General features: G+C 40.2%; 1 protein-coding gene across 1 annotated transcript in view; it reads left to right on the top strand.

Moving 5' to 3' along the window:
- The window catches only part of LOC106647570 (transmembrane protein 267), a 44,085-nt gene extending 27,489 nt beyond the window's left edge, over nucleotides 1-16,596 (top strand). The window contains exons 4-5 of the transcript XR_016292860.1: nucleotides 16,260-16,315; nucleotides 16,537-16,596. The gene's annotated coding sequence lies outside the window, so the exon portion shown is untranslated. The remainder of the gene's footprint in view (nucleotides 1-16,259; nucleotides 16,316-16,536) is intronic.
- Nucleotides 16,597-19,752: the final 3,156 nt, after the last annotated feature.

Below are 19,752 nucleotides of genomic sequence, written 5' to 3'. Positions count from 1 at the left end.
CTCACCAGTGCTCCCAAATGTAACTGGCAAACATGTGAGAAATAACACAAGCACCAATCCCCACACAACCCGGAGCGCTTACTGGCCGCTTTGTTTATTTAAAATAAAGTGAATAAAACAAGCGCCAATCCCCACACAACCCGGTCCGCTTAATGGTCCCTTTATTTTTTTAATATAAATATAATAATAAGACAAGTGAAAATCCCCACACAACCCGGTGCGCTTACTGGTCCCTTTATTTTTTTTAAATGAATATAATGATAAGACAAGCGCCAATCCCCACACAACCCAGTGCGCTTACTGGCCGCTTTATTTATTTAAAATAAATTGAATAAGACAAGCGCCAATCCCCACACAACCCAGTGCGCTTACTGGCCGCTTTATTTATTTAAAATAAAGTGAATAAAACAAGCGCCAATCCCCACACAACCCAGTGCGCTTACTGGCCGCTTTATTTATTTAAAATAAATTGAATAAGACAAGCGCCAATCCCCACACAACCCAGTGCGCTTACTGGCCGCTTTGTTTATTTAAAATAAAGTGAATAAAACAAGCGCCAATCCCCACACAACCCGGTCCGCTTAATGGTCCCTTTATTTTTTTAATATAAATATAATAATAAGACAAGTGAAAATCCCCACACAACCCGGTCCGCTTAATGGTCCCTTTATTTTTTTAATATAAATATAATAATAAGACAAGTGAAAATCCCCACACAACCCGGTGCGCTTACTGGCCGCTTTGTTTATTAATTAAATAAATAAAATATCACAAGCGCCAATCCCCAGACAACCCGGTGCGCTTACTGGTCCCTTTATTTTTTTTAAATGAATATAATGATAAGACAAGCGCCAATCCCCACACAACCCAGTGCGCTTACTGGCCGCTTTATTTATTTAAAATAAATTGAATAAGACAAGCGCCAACCCCACACAACCCGAGCACTTACTGGTCCCTTTATTTTTTTTAAATGAATATAATGATAAGACAAGCGCCAATCCCCACACAACCCAGTGCGCTTACTGGCCGCTTTATTTATTTAAAATAAATTGAATAAGACAAGCGCCAATCCCCACACAACCCGAGCACTTACTGGTCCCTTTATTTTTTTTAAATGAATATAATGATAAGACAAGCGCCAATCCCCACACAACCCAGTGCGCTTACTGGCCGCTTTATTTATTTAAAATAAATTGAATAAGACAAGCGCCAATCCCCACACAACCCGGTCCGCTTAATGGTCCCTTTGTCCTTTTTAAATGAATATAATGATAAGACAAGCGCCAATCCCCACACAACCCGAGCACTTACTGGTCCCTTTATTTTTTTTAAATAAATATAATGATAAGACAAGCGCCAATCCCCACACAACCCAGTGCGCTTACTGGCCGCTTTATTTATTTAAAATAAATTGAATAAGACAAGCGCCAATCCCCACACAACCCGGTCCGCTTAATGGTCCCTTTGTCCTTTTTAAATGAATATAATGATAAGACAAGCGCCAATCCCCACACAACCCGAGCACTTACTGGTCCCTTTATTTTTTTTAAATAAATATAATGATAAGACAAGTGAAAATCCCCACACAACCCGGTGCGCTTACTGGTCCCTTTATTTATTTAAAATAAAGTGAATAAAACAAGCGCCAATCCCTACACAACCCGGAGCACTTACTGGTCCCTTTATTTTTTTTAAATAAATATAATGATAAGACAAGTGAAAATCCCCACACAACCCGGTCCGCTTAATGGTCCCTTTGTCCTTTTTAAATGAATATAATGATAAGACAAGCGCCAATCCCCACACAACCCGAGCACTTACTGGTCCCTTTATTTTTTTTAAATGAATATAATGATAAGACAAGCGCCAATCCCCACACAACCCAGTGCGCTTACTGGCCGCTTTATTTATTTAAAATAAATTGAATAAGACAAGCGCCAATCCCCACACAACCCAGTGCGCTTACTGGCCGCTTTATTTATTTAAAATAAAGTGAATAAAACAAGCGCCAATCCCCACACAACCCAGTGCGCTTACTGGCCGCTTTATTTATATAAAATAAATTGAATAAGACAAGCGCCAATCCCCACACAACCCGGTGCGCTTAATGGCCGCTTTGTTTATTAATTAAATAAATAAAATACCACAAGCGCCAATCCCCACACAACCCGGTCCGCTTAATGGTCCCTTTATTTTTTTAATATAAATATAATAATAAGACAAGTGAAAATCCCCACACAACCCGGTGCGCTTACTGGTCCCTTCATTTATTTAAAATAAAGTGAATAAAACAAGCGCCCATCCCCACACAACCCGGAGCGCTTACTGGCCGCTTTATTTATTTAAAATAAATTGAATAAGACAAGCGCCAATCCCCACACAACCCGGTCCGCTTAATGGTCCCTTTGTCCTTTTTAAATGAATATAATGATAAGACAAGCGCCAATCCCCACACAACCCGAGCACTTACTGGTCCCTTTATTTTTTTTAAATAAATATAATGATAAGACAAGCGCCAATCCCCACACAACCCAGTGCGCTTACTGGCCGCTTTATTTATTTAAAATAAATTGAATAAGACAAGCGCCAATCCCCACACAACCCGGTCCGCTTAATGGTCCCTTTGTCCTTTTTAAATGAATATAATGATAAGACAAGCGCCAATCCCCACACAACCCGAGCACTTACTGGTCCCTTTATTTTTTTTAAATAAATATAATGATAAGACAAGTGAAAATCCCCACACAACCCGGTGCGCTTAATGGTCCCTTTGTCCTTTTTAAATGAATATAATGATAAGACAAGTGAAAATCCCCACACAACCCGGTCCGCTTAATGGTCCCTTTGTCCTTTTTAAATGAATATAATGATAAGACAAGCGCCAATCCCCACACAACCCGAGCACTTACTGGTCCCTTTATTTTTTTTGAATAAATATAATGATAAGACAAGCGCCAATCCCCACACAACCCAAAACGCTTACTAATCCCTTTATTTATTTAAAATAAAGTGAATAAAACAAGCGCCCATCCCCACACAACCCGGAGCGCTTACTGGCCGCTTTGTTTATTTAAAATAAAGTGAATAAAACAAGCGCCAATCCCCACACAACCCGGTCCGCTTAATGGTCCCTTTATTTTTTTTGAATAAATATAATGATAAGACAAGCGCCAATCCCCACACAACCCGGTCCGCTTAATGGTCCCTTTATTTTTTTAATATAAATATAATAATAAGACAAGTGAAAATCCCCACACAACCCGGTGCGCTTACTGGCCGCTTTGTTTATTAATTAAATAAATAAAATATCACAAGCGCCAATCCCCACACAACCCGGTCCGCTTAATGGTCCCTTTATTTTTTTAATATAAATATAATAATAAGACAAGTGAAAATCCCCACACAACCCGGTGCGCTTACTGGTCCCTTCATTTATTTAAAATAAAGTGAATAAAACAAGCGCCCATCCCCACACAACCCGGAGCGCTTAATGGTCCCTTTATTTTTTTTGAATAAATATAATGATAAGACAAGCGCCAATCCCCACACAACCCAGAGTGCTTTCTGGTCGCTGTAATAATTAATAAAATTTATTAAGTAACAACGCGAGTGCTTATCACCTGACTATCCAGGATACTCACTGGTCACCACTGGTTGCGCTTGAATGATTATTTAATGCTTTTTAATGATAATTATTGCTACTAGTAAGCGCCCCAGCTTATGGAGTGATTGTCGCTTGCCTTATTACTATATTTATTGTAAAATAAGTATGCGACCAGTAAGCGCACCGGGTTGTGTGGGGATTGGCGCTTGTCTTATCATTATATTTATTTAAAAAAAATAAAGGGACCAGTAAGTGCTCGGGTAGTGTGGGGATTGGCGCTTGTCTTATCATTATATTTATTTAAAAAAAATAAAGGGACCAGTAAGTGCTCGGGTTGTGTGGGGATTGGCGCTTGTTTTATTCAATTTATTTTAAATTAACAAAGCGGCCAGTAAGCGCTCCGGGTTGTGTGGGGATTGGCGCTTGTCTTATCATTATATTTATTCAAAAAAAATAAAGGGACCAGTAAGTGCTCGGGTAGTGTGGGGATTGGCGCTTGTTTTATTCAATTTATTTTAAATTAACAAAGCGGCCAGTAAGCGCACCGGGTTGTGTGGGGATTTTCACTTGTCTTATTATTATATTTATATTAAAAAAATAAAGGGACCAGTAAGTGCTCGGGTTGTGTGGGGATTGGCGCTTGTCTTATCATTATATTCATTTAAAAAGGACAAAGGGACCATTAAGCGGACCGGGTTGTGTGGGGATTTTCACTTGTCTTATCATTATATTTATTTAAAAAAAATAAAGGGACCAGTAAGTGCTCCGGGTTGTGTAGGGATTGGCGCTTGTTTTATTCACTTTATTTTAAATAAATAAAGGGACCAGTAAGCGCACCGGGTTGTGTGGGGATTTTCACTTGTCTTATCATTATATTTATTTAAAAAAAATAAAGGGACCAGTAAGTGCTCGGGTTGTGTGGGGATTGGCGCTTGTCTTATCATTATATTCATTTAAAAAGGACAAAGGGACCATTAAGCGGACCGGGTTGTGTGGGGATTGGCGCTTGTCTTATTCAATTTATTTTAAATAAATAAAGCGGCCAGTAAGCGCACTGGGTTGTGTGGGGATTGGCGCTTGTCTTATCATTATATTTATTTAAAAAAAATAAAGGGACCAGTAAGTGCTCGGGTTGTGTGGGGATTGGCGCTTGTCTTATCATTATATTCATTTAAAAAGGACAAAGGGACCATTAAGCGGACCGGGTTGTGTGGGGATTGGCGCTTGTCTTATTCAATTTATTTTAAATAAATAAAGCGGCCAGTAAGCGCACTGGGTTGTGTGGGGATTGGCGCTTGTCTTATTCAATTTATTTTAAATAAATAAAGCGGCCAGTAAGCGCACTGGGTTGTGTGGGGATTGGCGCTTGTCTTATCATTATATTCATTTAAAAAAAATAAAGGGACCAGTAAGCGCACCGGGTTGTGTGGGGATTTTCACTTGTCTTATTATTATATTTATATTAAAAAAATAAAGGGACCATTAAGCGGACCGGGTTGTGTGGGGATTGGCGCTTGTTTTATTCACTTTATTTTAAATAAACAAAGCGGCCAGTAAGCGCTCCGGGTTGTGTGGGGATTGGTGCTTGTGTTATTTCTCACATGTTTGCCAGTTACATTTGGGAGCACTGGTGAGAACCTCTGGAATGCCCCCTTCTTCTCTGCCTATTCGCTTCTCCAACACTCTATAGATTGGTATGTTAGTGACAGTAACTTTTATGTTACTGACCGTCATTTTCACTGCGGGAATCCTCTTCACCCAACGCTGTGTCATGGCCGTCTCACTCACACAACATTACTTTTCAGTATTGTATGTACATAGGAAATTAAAGTGTAGTGGTAAAGCGCAATATTTGAAATTTTGAAATGAATAAGGAAGACAAGAAAGAATATTATGGGAGCTTAAAAGTTTCAGAATTGAAAAAGCTTTTAAAAGGGAAAGGAGCAAGAGTCAGTGAAAGAAAAGCAGAACTCGTGGACAGGTAAGCCATGACTTGGGAGCGGCAAAAATGTTGGTCTCCCAATTGCTTCGAGCCACTTATTTTTTTTTATCACACTATCAGAAGGAAATTTAAATTTCACTTTTTTATCGCAGGATATTACACTGCACTTCATTTTTCCTACTATCTTTAAACGTAAATGCAAACAAAAATTGTCTGCAAACAACAGCAATCATTTACAAAGGTTATGTCTTCTGCTTTGCTCATTACACAGATAGGCTCACGAACACAATACACAACTGTAAATTTGACGGTGTGTAAGTATGACAGCCGCGACGTGCCCTGGCGCCATCTGATTCTAGCTTGACTGTAAAAGAGCCTCATAAAGATAAAATCTTGCCGGGCAGTGCGAGACTTAATACGATTTTCACACGAGAGTCGGATTAGCTTCATTGGGAAATCCCCGAAAAAATGGCGAGCACCGGAGAGAGGAAGAAAAAAAAAAAAATGGAGTATAGCCGGTGGGAAAAACAAGGTGCGAAGGGCAACGAAATGCGTGCAGGTGCGGTAAAAGGTTGATGCCATCCTTGCCTCTTACCATGTATATTATAATATAGGCTCGGGGAAAAGATAAGACGGGGAGAGGTAAAGGAAAGCATCAGGGACGCATGGAAACCTGCGGGAGAATTTTCTCGGACTAAGGAGAGGAAGGGCGAGACGGTAGCTTGGCGACACACTGGCTGGCGAGCTTCGCTGCGGGAAATCTCAAGAGCTCTCGGTAGGACCCACCCGGGGCTCGGGGGCTAAGTAAACCGAGCGGCAGAGGGACACAGACGAATTTTCTCCTTCCAAGACGCATATACATATACAATGGGAACTTTCGGGGCTGCGAGGAATTTCGAGGTATAGGTACACTTTTGTTCTCTCTTACGCTTGAGTATATATATATATATATATATATATATATATATATACACGACTCTGACTCAGCGTTTACGCGACTGCCAGATATATAGCTGGTACCCGTGTAGGTGTGTACCCAAAAACCAGGAACAATTTTTCCATCTCTTTTAGTCAAATGCGTGTGAACGTTTGCACGTGTTTTTTAATTTGCATATCGTTTTAACATCGTTGTACATTTGATTCCCCGTAGCCCGTGTCAAATTTTCCCGGTGGCGGTGTACCTATATACGTATACTTGATGAAAATGGCCGCACATCGTCCATTGGTATATCCATGTGATCGGTAACTTGTACGCTCGTCTCGACGCTCGTTGATTCATCGAATGTCGCTGCTTTTCAAAGCTTTAGCCAAATATTTTACAATGGCTTTACAAGTTGGATGTTTATTGTCTTTTTCCTTATTTCTTTTTTTTATTGTTTCAAATCCTTTCCTGGGACCCATCACAGCAGTTACATTTTAAATTTCCAAGCAGGCTTCGTACTCACTGTCTACATGTTGCACGTACAGAGTATAGGTACATTTTATATCCGTATATGGCACACGCTTTTGGTTTTACGATAAGCGAACGGCTTGGTTAGTTCGTTGAAAGGAATTGAAACCCTTTTGAGGAGCAAGTAAGTACATAAGCACCTATCCGTAAATTTATGTATTACAACTACTGTGAAACTAAATCAAATATACAATGCTGGCACGTTATTTACAAGCGTTAGAGAAAAACTTGCCTTCTTGAAGTACCAGCGATAATCCCTGCATCAGGAGCCATTTTTTCCTAACCATATATTGAAATTTTACACATGGCCATTCCGCTCTTGTATTACCTGCTTCCGCTAACGATTCTCCATTTGCGAAATGTACAGTTCACAATCGTTGGGACGGATAATGAAAAACGCAAGTTTTAGGACCGAACGAACGAGCGTCCGTACGAAGGTGCACCGCAGAGAGTTCGGTCGGTCGCAATAGGAAAACCCCGATGAAAATTCCTCGAGTTGATTTATGCCCGCGGCGCAACAGTCGACTAATATGCGCTTATCTCCGGTGTGAAATTAAACACCTAAACGCCACGGTAAATTTAGACACACGCACTTATGGTCCATATAATCTCGGAGGGTGCGTAAAAATCGATAGAGCTAGCCGACATGTTTTCCTTCACTTAAAAAAAAAAAAAAAAAAAAAAAAAAAAAACGCAGACAAACAAAAGGCTCGTACTGCACATGGTATGTGTGTGTCTCTTTTTTTTTTATTTTCGCGCGACCCAACACTTGGATATTTTCGGCAAACGGACGCTTCGACATATTCCAAATAACAGAACCCTCTTTTGTCTTGGCCATTATTTCCGCTCGTGTGGATTTTTCTCCAAAATAACGCCTCTGCAAGCACCCGAGGTGTCGAACAACGTAGCCAACAGTCGTAACATTTGTTCTTCGACAATTTCCATCAAACAACAAAAAACGGAATCAATGGCCATTTTTTCTTTTTCTTTTTTTCCCATCCCAATGCCTATGGGTGTGTTTTCGTGGACTCGTATTTATTTGCCAATGTATATCCCCGTTTGAATGTGTACACAATACGGTTGCCATCATCGGCGTCGTCACCAGTAGCAACAAGAGAGATGAACATATATATATAATACATATATCCCTTGAAAGTATATTAAATATGTGTTACATTTGTGTATAGGACGTAAAAGGGCATTGTAGGCACAGATAGGCACGATAATCAGCGTTTCTTATCCGCCTTACCCGCACACCATATACACATATAACATGGGTACTCGACAATGGAATCCTGAAAAACATTGTGTTATTTTTGCCATTATTATTTTCGTTTCACACAAAGTGAAAATCTCCTCAAATCGGCGTCCCCCCTTTCCTCGTTTATCCCTCGAAACAAACCAACAGATTTCCTCGGGATTGTTAGCCCTCCTTCGTATACGTACAGCCATAAATTTATCACATCTGAAGCATAAGTACACGCGTATGTGTGTGTGTGTGTGTGCCCAAGCTGCGACCGTACGAAGAATATTTTCACCCACAGAGGTGCAAGCCAACACACACCTATACATCTACATTATATATATATATATAAGTTCGGCATTAGATGTCAGCCAACCCGTAGGTTCCATACTATTATATATACATACTTGTGCGACCAAACTACCTGTTTTCCCGCAGGCTCCTTGACTCTACGTATAGGATGAAATCTTTGAAAAAATGTCTGAATGTGAATTTACTTATTGACAGACCAAGAATATATTCATACGTTTTACATTTGGTAACTTTCTCCCGAGAAGTATAGGGTTGCACATATTTTCGGTTTCTTTCATTCCTATTTTTTTTTTTTTTTTGTTTTTTTGTTTTTTCCCACACAATATACACGCACTAGCAAAAGATGTTGTCCAGCAGCAAGTAGCGCGTACAAAAGATTTTAATGAAAGGAGGGGAAAAAAAAAAAAATTGATTCCCAATCGCGGTGTAATTTTTCACCGATTCCTGCGTGTATGTACCTATATATCACGGCGATCCTACATTATATTGTCTATGTCTTTCATTGGCAAAAACAGCCTTCGCCCTGTTTCTCCCCCACCCGAAAGTTAAATTTCTTGCGGGTTTATTGTCGCCACGGGCAGGCTGCAGTCCCACCTCGTACTTGTGCCCATGCGTGCACAAGAGTACGCGCGTATAACATGTGTCCGACTCATGTCTCGAGATTTTGGTTCTTCTTCCCTGGATTTTCTTCCAGCTTGCGAGCATAACTTATTATCCCCACGCTCGGCTATCGGTGCCATCGACTGCAGCGGATGATGAGACGAGTGGACGCCCATGGCTTGTTTTTTTCGGAATTTTCCAAAAATCGAATAAAGAGCGATGCACTTGCTCACCCCCCATTCCCCAATATGTATACCTACCCATTTCCTTATTGTGGTGCAGGAGGAAAATTAGGTATACGTATATACATAGGTTTAAGGGTGTATATATGTATGTATACACACTCGCGAAGAGTATACCTCTGAACAAAGTATATATAGGTACAGATCGTTGGAGAAACAGGTGAGTTGGCTGAAAAATTCGAACATGTGTTTTGGATTACCGGGAGGGTAGACAAGAACGGAAGATCCGGGGAAGGTTGCAGTTTTCTTCGAGGCTTCCTTTTTCGAAAGTTGTTTAATTTTGTGTATATATATACCTAGTACCTGTACATTATGTACACGAGACTCCGAAAGAATGTGTCCTTCACGAAAATTGTGTATACATTTTAACAGTGGACACGGTTAAAGGTAAATATATATGTATTGTACAATGGAGGTGTATATAAATTATATGTGCGATTTGCTTCCTTGTAGGTATATCTGTAGGTACATTTATGTATATACACCAGAAGGAGATTTGTACAACGGTCAAGAGAAGTCGAGTGTAACACTATATACATGCGTATAGTTCTGCTTTATCTTGTACAATAAGGTACGTTGCTCTCGATCCTTACCCACAATAAACTTTATTTTCCTTTCTTTCTTTTTTTCTTCCATACGTTTATGGCAGTTACTTGGTATACGTCACTCACTGTTATTTTAGATGCTCGAAATTCCAAAAGAGATGAATACCTACTTTTTTTTTAAGATTTTGGCTAATACGTTAACTCCAACTGTACATTTCAAAAGACCCTGAATAAGATTTTTATTCTTTTCTTTTCTCTTGGAAAAAATTTTTACCGTACCTAACCAATTTAAAATTAAGGTACGTTTAAGTTAATGAGTGATACGATAAAAAAAAAAAAAAAAAAAAAAAAAAAAAGAATATAATATAATGATGAACCAACAGTAACAATAAGGGAAGAAAAGTATTTGTCAAGTGATTAATGAAAGTGCGGGTGTACTATATACTCATTTGAAGAAAGACAAAGCACTCGAGCTATAGGGAGCAGATGCAGCGAGAGGATCCAAACGTGTTTTTCGGCTTTGTCCCTTTGGCAAGCAGATTAGCTGACTTTGGCTTCTTATTTTAAAAACAAGAAAACTCCTCACTCTCTCTCTCTCTCTAGATGATATAAGCCTATTTGCGATTTTGCCAAAAAGATCAAAAAGTTCGGCGCAAACAACGCCCCGACATCGGCATTCGACGACACGAGTGTTGTTTTCGTGCGCGCCGCCTGTTGTTTGTCGGGAATGAATTTTTCCCCGCTCATCGCAGTTTTAATTGTCCTTAAAAACAAAAATTCCTGAAATACTTCGACCAACTATGCCCCCTGCGCTGTGCTAAACGCTCATTTGTACCTTTATATATATATACAATACAAGTGTAAGGTGAACGGTACACCAATATATGGAATGCCGGAAACGAGACCGTAAAAATCGCGCCCGATGTGACTCACGCAAACTCATCGTAAAGACACAACTTTGAGCCTTTGGTACGCTCGCAATAAATACCGTCCAACCCATCGTAGGCGCACGACAAAGGGAACCCGGTCAAATTCCGAAATTCTGATAAAAATGCAAAAAAAAAAAAAAGGAAGAAAAAAAAAAGAGTCTCATTAATGGGCGCATCGCACGCATACATGTACGGGTGTGGACACCGGTAGCAGCAGCGCAGCTATTATTTCCCTCACGTAAGTTCCATTTTTCCTTGGGGACCAGCCATGGGAAAAAAAAAATCGGGACGTGAGCCGGATCGGTCGCGCGCGCGCGCGAGGGAGGAGCGAGAAGGAAAAAAAAAAAAAAAAAAAAAACAACAACAGCAGCAGTAACCAAACTCGTCCGGTGAATCAGACAATGAGGCATTGCAGAGGAATGCAAGGTGGAAAATTGACCCTAGCCCGAGAAAAATAGCCCTTCGGTTTCGGGGGTATAGACACGCGCGCGTGCACGGCATGAATAGATACTTACGATTCTGCCAGACTTTGCGGCGCCGCTAACTGCAGCCAAACATGTAGGTGAGACATTATATATATATATATGGTGTGATACAGTTGCCCCAGTAATGGTGATGCTCGGGAGCGATCGTGACTCGTATGAATGAAGGCCGTAGCGATGGCCGCCGCTGTTGCGATTGTTGTATTTTTTAATACCGATGCCGTTGGGACATTTTAGATTTCCATTTTTTTTTCCCTCCCTCCATCTCCTCCTCGTGATTTATTCTATATACGTCCCGCTTCTTGGAAGAAGAGGGTTTACAATAATTTTGCTGCGCATCAAAATAACATACCTATATACCCCTACTTTGGTAATTATATGTCGTACAAACATTATTGCCCACAGATGTATACATATTTATGTGAAAAATATGTTGTGGCCATTTATTTTACTCTCTGTGTATTCAAACGTCCCTTGGACCTGTAATGTAGTCCTTTAACGAGCCAAGGACTGTAAGTAATAATGCCGCTATACAAATCGCGCGTGTGTCCCTTCCTCCCGTAGGTCCTTATTATGTAAATATACGTACAAGTCGCTACCTGCTTCGGGGAGTACCTACGTACAAAAATGCCTATTGTGTGATGGCACGTACAATGGTCCCGTGGGTGGATTCTTCCTTCCTCTGCGAATTGAAAGATAAGACTTTTCTATTGTCGTCGCAACAAGTGCATATACACACCATAATACAGTAGCCACTGGTACACACAGACGAAAAGTTGAGGTGACTATGGGCTTGTCGTATACCTATTTGAAATTGTCACGTTTTTACGACGTGGGATGTACCTATACATACAGTATATGTATACATTAGCTACAGCCAATATAGAATAAGCGATGAGCGATTTTATGCATCGACAATCATATCCCCTTTATCTTGAAAATAATTCTTTTTTTATAACGTATTTTGCTGGTTTCATTTCATGGGAACGACAAAATCGTAGTCATCGCCATACCGAGCCAATGTGACAAAACGTAAAAAATGCGACTAATCGACAAAGACTGAAAAAAAACTATTTGTGTGTGTGTCCTTCTCCGTACATCTTCTTAGACACATTGGTACAGCCCCCCCCCCCTTCCTGTAAACAACAAACGAGAATCATGGCTCGCTAATTGCGCCCGAAGGCACTCCCCCCGATGCGTGAGAAAAGGCCCGCGCCTCTTTGCCATCTCCCAACCCCCAGCGCCAAATTCACCAAACAATAAGTACCTACCACACGACACATCCGCCGGCAGTGAAAATCGCTCCGACGTAAGTATCGTCCAATTAGCTTCGCCCTGACTCGCAATGATAATAACAATCGTCCCACCACTGGGGCAAGGGAGGAAAAAAGAGGGAGCTTGGCGTGTCGGAAGGACATGGCTATAGCAGCTGCCGATTGATAGTAAGCAGTGGAGCAAAGCAAAAAGAAAGGAGAAGGAAAAAAATGAGGGGGGGGGGTCGCTAATCCGATAATCGAATGCGGAGTCGCGCTTCTCGTCTCATTGAGCCGGTCACGAACTCTCGCAAGCCCGCATATACATATATACACACACACCCCTTGTACACATGACATGTACAATACATATACACGAGACACAAAAACATCATCGACAGTGATTCTATACAACATGTATAGGTGTATGTTCGTTTTGTGGCTTTTCTGCGGAGCGCTTCGATATCGCCGGGCGACCGAGACGAATTGGCTTCTCTTGGCCCCGCTGCCTCGTTTGTTTCCGGTCCTCCGATCCGGGGGGGGGGGAGGCTGCAGTTGAAAATGTCCTCGTTTGTCTTTTATCGGCGGACTTTCCGAGAGATCGTGGGAGGATTTGTTGGCTTTTCTTTTTTCCATCCCCACATTCGTGCGCGTGTATATTTGTCACGTTTGTTCTATATATATTGGATCGAGGAAAAACATGTGTATGTATATATACAATTACCTGGGGATGATTCGAGGAAGGCTTGTTTGGCCACATATAAGTGGTGATATTACTGTCACTCCGTTAACAACCTAATGTATACCGTATATTATATACGTGCGATTGTTAAAATTGGCGATCGAGAGGATTGTCGATGGTGTATCAACAACGAAATCGGTATGTATGTATATATAAACAAGTTAAGGAAAAAAAAACAAAAAAAAAAGAACAAACAGCGATAAAAGGTATTAACTCTTGTTGTTACACTCGTTTCGGCAGAAAGTGGCTCCTTGTAATGGGATCGGAGTGTGTATTACACCATAATCATATTTCCGGACGATTTGACGATTGAAATCGTATACACTTACAACGTGAGAGCAAACAAAAAACAACTAAATGGTTTTATCATGTTGGACATATTCAATGATTCCCGTCGCAGCGATAAAGTACTTATGTATACCAGGAGTAAGAGCAAAGTTTTCATATGTATACATATACAAGTATGGATGACAGTACGATGAAGTTTCGTCTCCTCGTCTCTCATCTGTATATTATAGACTGACTTTGTCCGATCGCACATACGCTTACATATACATATACTTTTGTACAACGTGACATTTATGCGTCATAGGAATATCATCATCGCGGATAGAGAGATACTTACGACTCAGCAGAGATCGGATACATGATGGAATGACTCAGTGACACTTTGGATCTGTACAGTGTGTTATACATACATATATATCTAACATATGGCGATAAGCGACTTGAGAAACTTTGCCTTCGATGTGTACACACAAACCACTCGAACTACGTCTTGATCGCCTTTTGGTGTGTACGCATCATCGACGATAATTTGTTTTATCCTGTCGTCAGGACCAAAACGTCATAAACCCATATCTTTTTTTTTTTTTAACTGTAACAAATAATTGTAGGAAATCGACGAAAGAAAAAAATAAGTACTAGTCTACACCGCATATGAAGCACCCGCTCGCACGATACTCTGTTATATGGTGGCGGGGGATACAATGCATGAAAAAAAAAGGGGCACTCTGCGAAATTCGCCATTAGCATAAACGACGATCGTTTGAGCTTCTCGTCCGAATCCAACTCGACGACTGTCCTTTTGATCGGCAGCTGAATCGCACGAGCTCTATTGTGTCGTATATATATACACGTATGTGCGGCAAAGGAAAGATATAGAGAAAGTATATAAAACGATCCAACAGGGGCCCTATCCTCTAAACGTGTTGGCAGACGACATAGCCAATACACAGCTAAAGGAGCTCTCTGATTGATCGAAATTGACTGTGTTGGCCTGGTGTCAGTTGTGTCACTCACCGACACACTGAGAGGATAGGGCCCCAGGTAAGTAAGTAAGTAAGTTGGGTACGGGACCTATAACGTATCGAGAGATGGACGTTATATTGCACGTATACCCAATAACCCTGTGCCACGAATCGAGATATACGTGTGTGGTGTAAGGTTTTTCTTTCCTATATATAAGTATAGTATATGGGGTATGATCAGCGCTCTCAAAAGTGACTGCCGAACTTGCGGGAAATTCAAATTAAAGCTTGTGATACTGCTTTTAGGCGCGTTGGGTTATTGGGTTAAATAGCTTAGGATTAATTTATCAAGTTATGGTGTATGAAATGTTGTCGAGTTATCTGGGTTTTTGCGTCTTGCTCCATATAGCCAATTTGAATTTTCCGTAAGTTCGGCAGTCACTTTTGAGAGCGCTGGGTATGATGGGCGAAAATAACAGATGGGAAGAGCAGAGCAAAACTGGGTATGGTTGTATACGCATGCATAAATGTATGTAGAGAAAGACCAACAGCAACAATCGTCTTGGAAATGATTAGCATAGCGATAAGTACGTGTCCCGGCATAACCGAGCGAGTTTATGGCCATAAAGCGCTCTCTCTCTCTAGCCTATGTATACCTAGAAGTGTCCTCTGTCTGTCCGTGTGTGCTGCACTCGAATGCGTGTATGTATATACATATACACTTACGTGCGTGTATGCCATATCTGTCTTTTTTACTTTTAAACGTGTATTTGCTATGCGTATTGGCATATAAATGTTATACATGTATATACCTACGTAAATCTTGTAGATGTACCCCAGTGGCCAATAGTATATATTTATGTGATGCGCTTTGACGTACAAATGGATACACTTATAAGGGGGCTCCTTCGCGTAAGTCCCCAAACAGAGATATATTATTTCTTGTAAGTATAAAAGTCTACTGAATTTAATGGTGGTCTAAATTATATTTCGAATGAGTCAAAATTTTCGAAGAAATCCAAGCTCAAAGTTGTAACTACTAGCACGTGTTCCTATGGGGCAGCGTGAAAAACAATTTGTTTTCGTTTATAATAAACCTAAATTAAAAGTCCCAGCAGACTGTATATATACGTTTTGTAGATGAAGTCTTCCTCTGTAATATGCTGTATTAAAAATTGTGGATAAAGGACCATTTCACCGAGATATTTGTGATCGAAATAAATAAATAGTGTCCGGGAGGTCAGGAGGTTATGTGGGTAGCAGACGTACTTGTTCACGACACATATATACCATATACCTATATATTACATCGCTATACTACACCAACGCAGGTGGTCTGGTCTGGTGGTGTACCCTCGTATGCACTAGACTGGTCAAAACAATAATTAATTTTTCGTACAAAGTTAAACTGCACACATAAATATCATTTTTCCCACTTCATACGTTATTAAAAATATCATAATGATTTTCAGACACATTTGTTTATTGAAAAACAAAACTTTATTTTTTGTTTGTCTTTGACCTCAGCAGTAGTCGTAGGAGCCCCCTTAACAGCGAACATCGAGAGACAACGTATCTCTTATAATGTTTAGTCATTTTTTTTTTTTTTTTTTTTTTTATTGATTACGAAGTAACAAAAATATTTTATTAAAATTAATTTTTCAGCTGCCAAGGAGTTGATGCTTACGGTGTGAACATCAACCCCCATATAATATCTTCAGGTAAGTACAAGATGTGGTAAACAGAAAAAATTGACAACAAATTGAATATTGAGTACAAAAGTATATAAACAAACATCCCAAATGTACATGCATACATATTATAGAATCGCCGCACTTTGAGTTGACGTCCATTGTTGTATAAATATACACTTTGGTAATTCATATATGTCTGTAATATACCCGAGTCACAATAAAAATGTCGCTTTTTTTTTTTTTTTTAGTCTGTCGAAAGCCTCGGTTCTTTGGTCAGAGATCGGTTCAGCCCTCCCGAGGTCAGAGACGCGAGTATTACATTAACGCTTGGGTGTATGCGTTTCTTTCTTTATTTATTTTTATTTTCATTTTTTTTTTTACTACGCGACAGAGCGAGAGAGCAAAATAATACAGGGTACATAAAAGTACACTGTACGGAGTTGCAAGGAAAAAACCAAGTCAGCAGCTGAACCGACGACTTGTACTCGTATACATGCGTGTACGAAACCATGTGCAAATGCGTAGGAGAGAGGGGCGACGGATTTATTCCTGCTGAGCTCGTTTTATGAAGAAAACGCTGGATGTTTGCGGTATAAACGTAAAAACTCTGCGTCTTTCTCGGTATGAAACCTGTAAGGGGATGGAAAAGTCAATCGGGACAAATCATCGGCATTTTTCGATCCAAATGTAAAAAAAAAAAAAGGCACCCTCGATGCGAATGTCCATTTCGAGCGCATGCTTATGTTGCATAGATGCCAATATGGTTGAAAATGTAAAAAGTAACATAAATACAGAGTCATTATTCCGTAACCATATGCATACAAAACTCTGAAATCGAGGCGACTTGTACTATACTACCGATGGTAAAAATAGGTATCCACCACTAAAAACCACCGCCTCTGCGTTTTGCAAGCTCCATACGTGTATCACAATGTATAATCTCATTTTCCTCCTCTCTTTTTGTCACTCCTGACACGTATATATACATATATATATACATAATTACGCGCGCGCGTGTATGCGTGACATCATGTTACATGTAAGGAGTAAAAGAAACACGCGTTTTTGCGGCGTTATACGTTTACATATTTGTACAATATGCATATGCAGGCTCGATACGTTAGACGCACAGTTCCGAGATTTCACTCCGAGTCTTTGTACAACGGTCCATACCTATATATTATATACTATGTATGATATGCGCCCGAGTCCTTATCGGATGACTGTTTAAAGTTTGTACCATATACAATAGGCATATATATTATATATACTTGTACTCGTCGCTTGAAACAGTAGTGCGTTTCTAATAATAGAGCCATGTGTCGCGTGTGCGAAAAAATGCAAATAGCACAATTAAATTTATAATCACCATTTTTATTTCATTTTGTTTTCATTAATCCAATTTAGGTGTATCCTATTATCTCTGACAAAAAGATCAAAGCCAATCGAGTGAATGTCTTTCTTTTTCAATATCTAAAATCAGTTTTTCTCGAAATGATTTAACGGCATGGGATAAACTCGTACTGCTACTTATTTTCCTTTATGGAATGTGGATTTAGTGAAAAAAGTATTACTTTATCGAGTCAATGATGGTGATGATGATAGTTGATAAAGTGCACATAAACCTTGATGAAATAGTTGATTCTGTACTAAAAACACTGTACTAGTAGACTTAAAAAAAAAAACAAGGAGTAAAGAAGAAGATCTCAACAGTTATACCTATACATATAGATGTAATAACTGTATGGTCGTAGTTAAATCACACGGAATAAATTTCAGTTAGCAATGGGCTAAGGACGAGAGGGCGGAAAAACAACAATTAGTGTAACACGAAGGAGGGAGGCAAAGAGAGAGAGAGACCCTTCGCTGCGGGTCTCCTCCCCTCGGGCTCTGGACCATGTACATACATATATAATATCGTATCTGCTGCTATATACACACGCGACACGTGTCCCATCGCGCAGCTCTTACGTGCATGTATGTTACATCCCTCCGATACTCGCTCGCTCTCTTTTTTTTCCTTTTTTTTTTTTTTTTTTCTCTCTCTGCAGCAGCTCCGCTATCGAAGAATACAAGGGGGTGGATGCGCCCTTCGGGGGTGGCTATGGGTTGTTAGTTAATGGGCGCGAGAGAAAAAGTGGAATCACACTCGTGTGTTTCCGGGGATGCAGGATAATGTATATAATTGTAGGGGTTCATTCTTAATTGGAGTGTGTTCGTAGTTTGCTCGATTGAAATTATTTTTGCACTTTCAGGGTAAAACGCGTGTGTCACATTTTGTTTCGTCATATACCTACTCGTTTGCGAGGTATTCCGAGCAATAATATCAACGACAAACGACCAATCAAATATTTTGATAAAACCCGGCTATCTGCACCGTATAGTTGACGGACGCGTGGAATTCCAAAGTCTGTCTTATTTTATTGAAGGCCAATCCGCGTGTTTTGTCTTTGAGAGAGATATCGTTATTATTGGCAATAAATGGGACAAAGGATTCACACTTGTGCATATCACTAACGATTGTACGTGCGAAATTGATCAATAACGCATTGCACCGAAAGTCACGTTTTTTCCTCCGTAATCTTCGCGCTTGTATCCTATATATGTGTTTATTTTAAGTAAACATTTTCCATAAATAGCTTGATTTCTGATGTAATTTATTAACCCACGTGTTTTATTGCGATACGTGTGCTTTGTATCCACGAAAAAAGTTGAAAATAAAAAAAAGAAAGAACGAAAGAAAAAGATCTAATTTTGTTTACTCTCGAACAAGTCGTACATAGGGATGAAGTAAGTATGATACGCCGCTCACTTGTGTCGAGCGAGTGTGTTGCGGGTGTAATTGAATGGAATAAGGATCGCCGGGCTCGAGTGGGGTGGGTTTGGCCTCTCGGGTGGGATTATTCAGCGGGGCGCGCGCTCAATGGCTGGAAACGGCCTTTGAGGCTTTTTGACGCTTGCTTCTTTTTTTTTTACTCTTCGCCCTCCCTTTATCACTTTGGCCCTCGTGGTGATGTCATTGCCGAGCAGCTTATTGGACTATTTTCATTTTTTCAATCATCAATGTCACCGAGAGCTGGACAAAGTTTGCCCTAAAGTCGATTCGGCTCGAACCCTACAAGAGTATAAACGTACAACTGCACGCACGAGTCGAAAAGAAAAAAAAAAAAAAAAAAAACTTTTTCCGGCAGTATTTTTTACAACGCGAAGGAAAAGGGTGCGAGTGAGTTGTCGAGAGCCGAGCGCGCAATCAGCGGCTGCAGCTCGATTTCAAATTACATATACACGGCTGGTGGACAAAGTGCGAGTCGAGCAGTTCTTTTTCTCTTTCTCTCCTTAGGCGTGACCAAAGTGAACTGCCGAGTGCCGTAAAATTCCCATTTTAGCGCCTTCCGCTCTTAAACGTCAATGCCTCTTTGGTTACGGTTTTGTCTTTGTTGTGCATACATTGTATCGTTTGCCCA

This window comes from Copidosoma floridanum, unplaced genomic scaffold (genome assembly GCF_036245765.1).
Source record: "Copidosoma floridanum isolate Cflo_tuat_1 unplaced genomic scaffold, Cflo_Japanese_pri ptg000007l, whole genome shotgun sequence".
NCBI classification, from domain to species: Eukaryota; Metazoa; Arthropoda; class Insecta; order Hymenoptera; family Encyrtidae; genus Copidosoma; species Copidosoma floridanum.
This window is presented reverse-complemented; position numbering and strand designations above follow the sequence as displayed.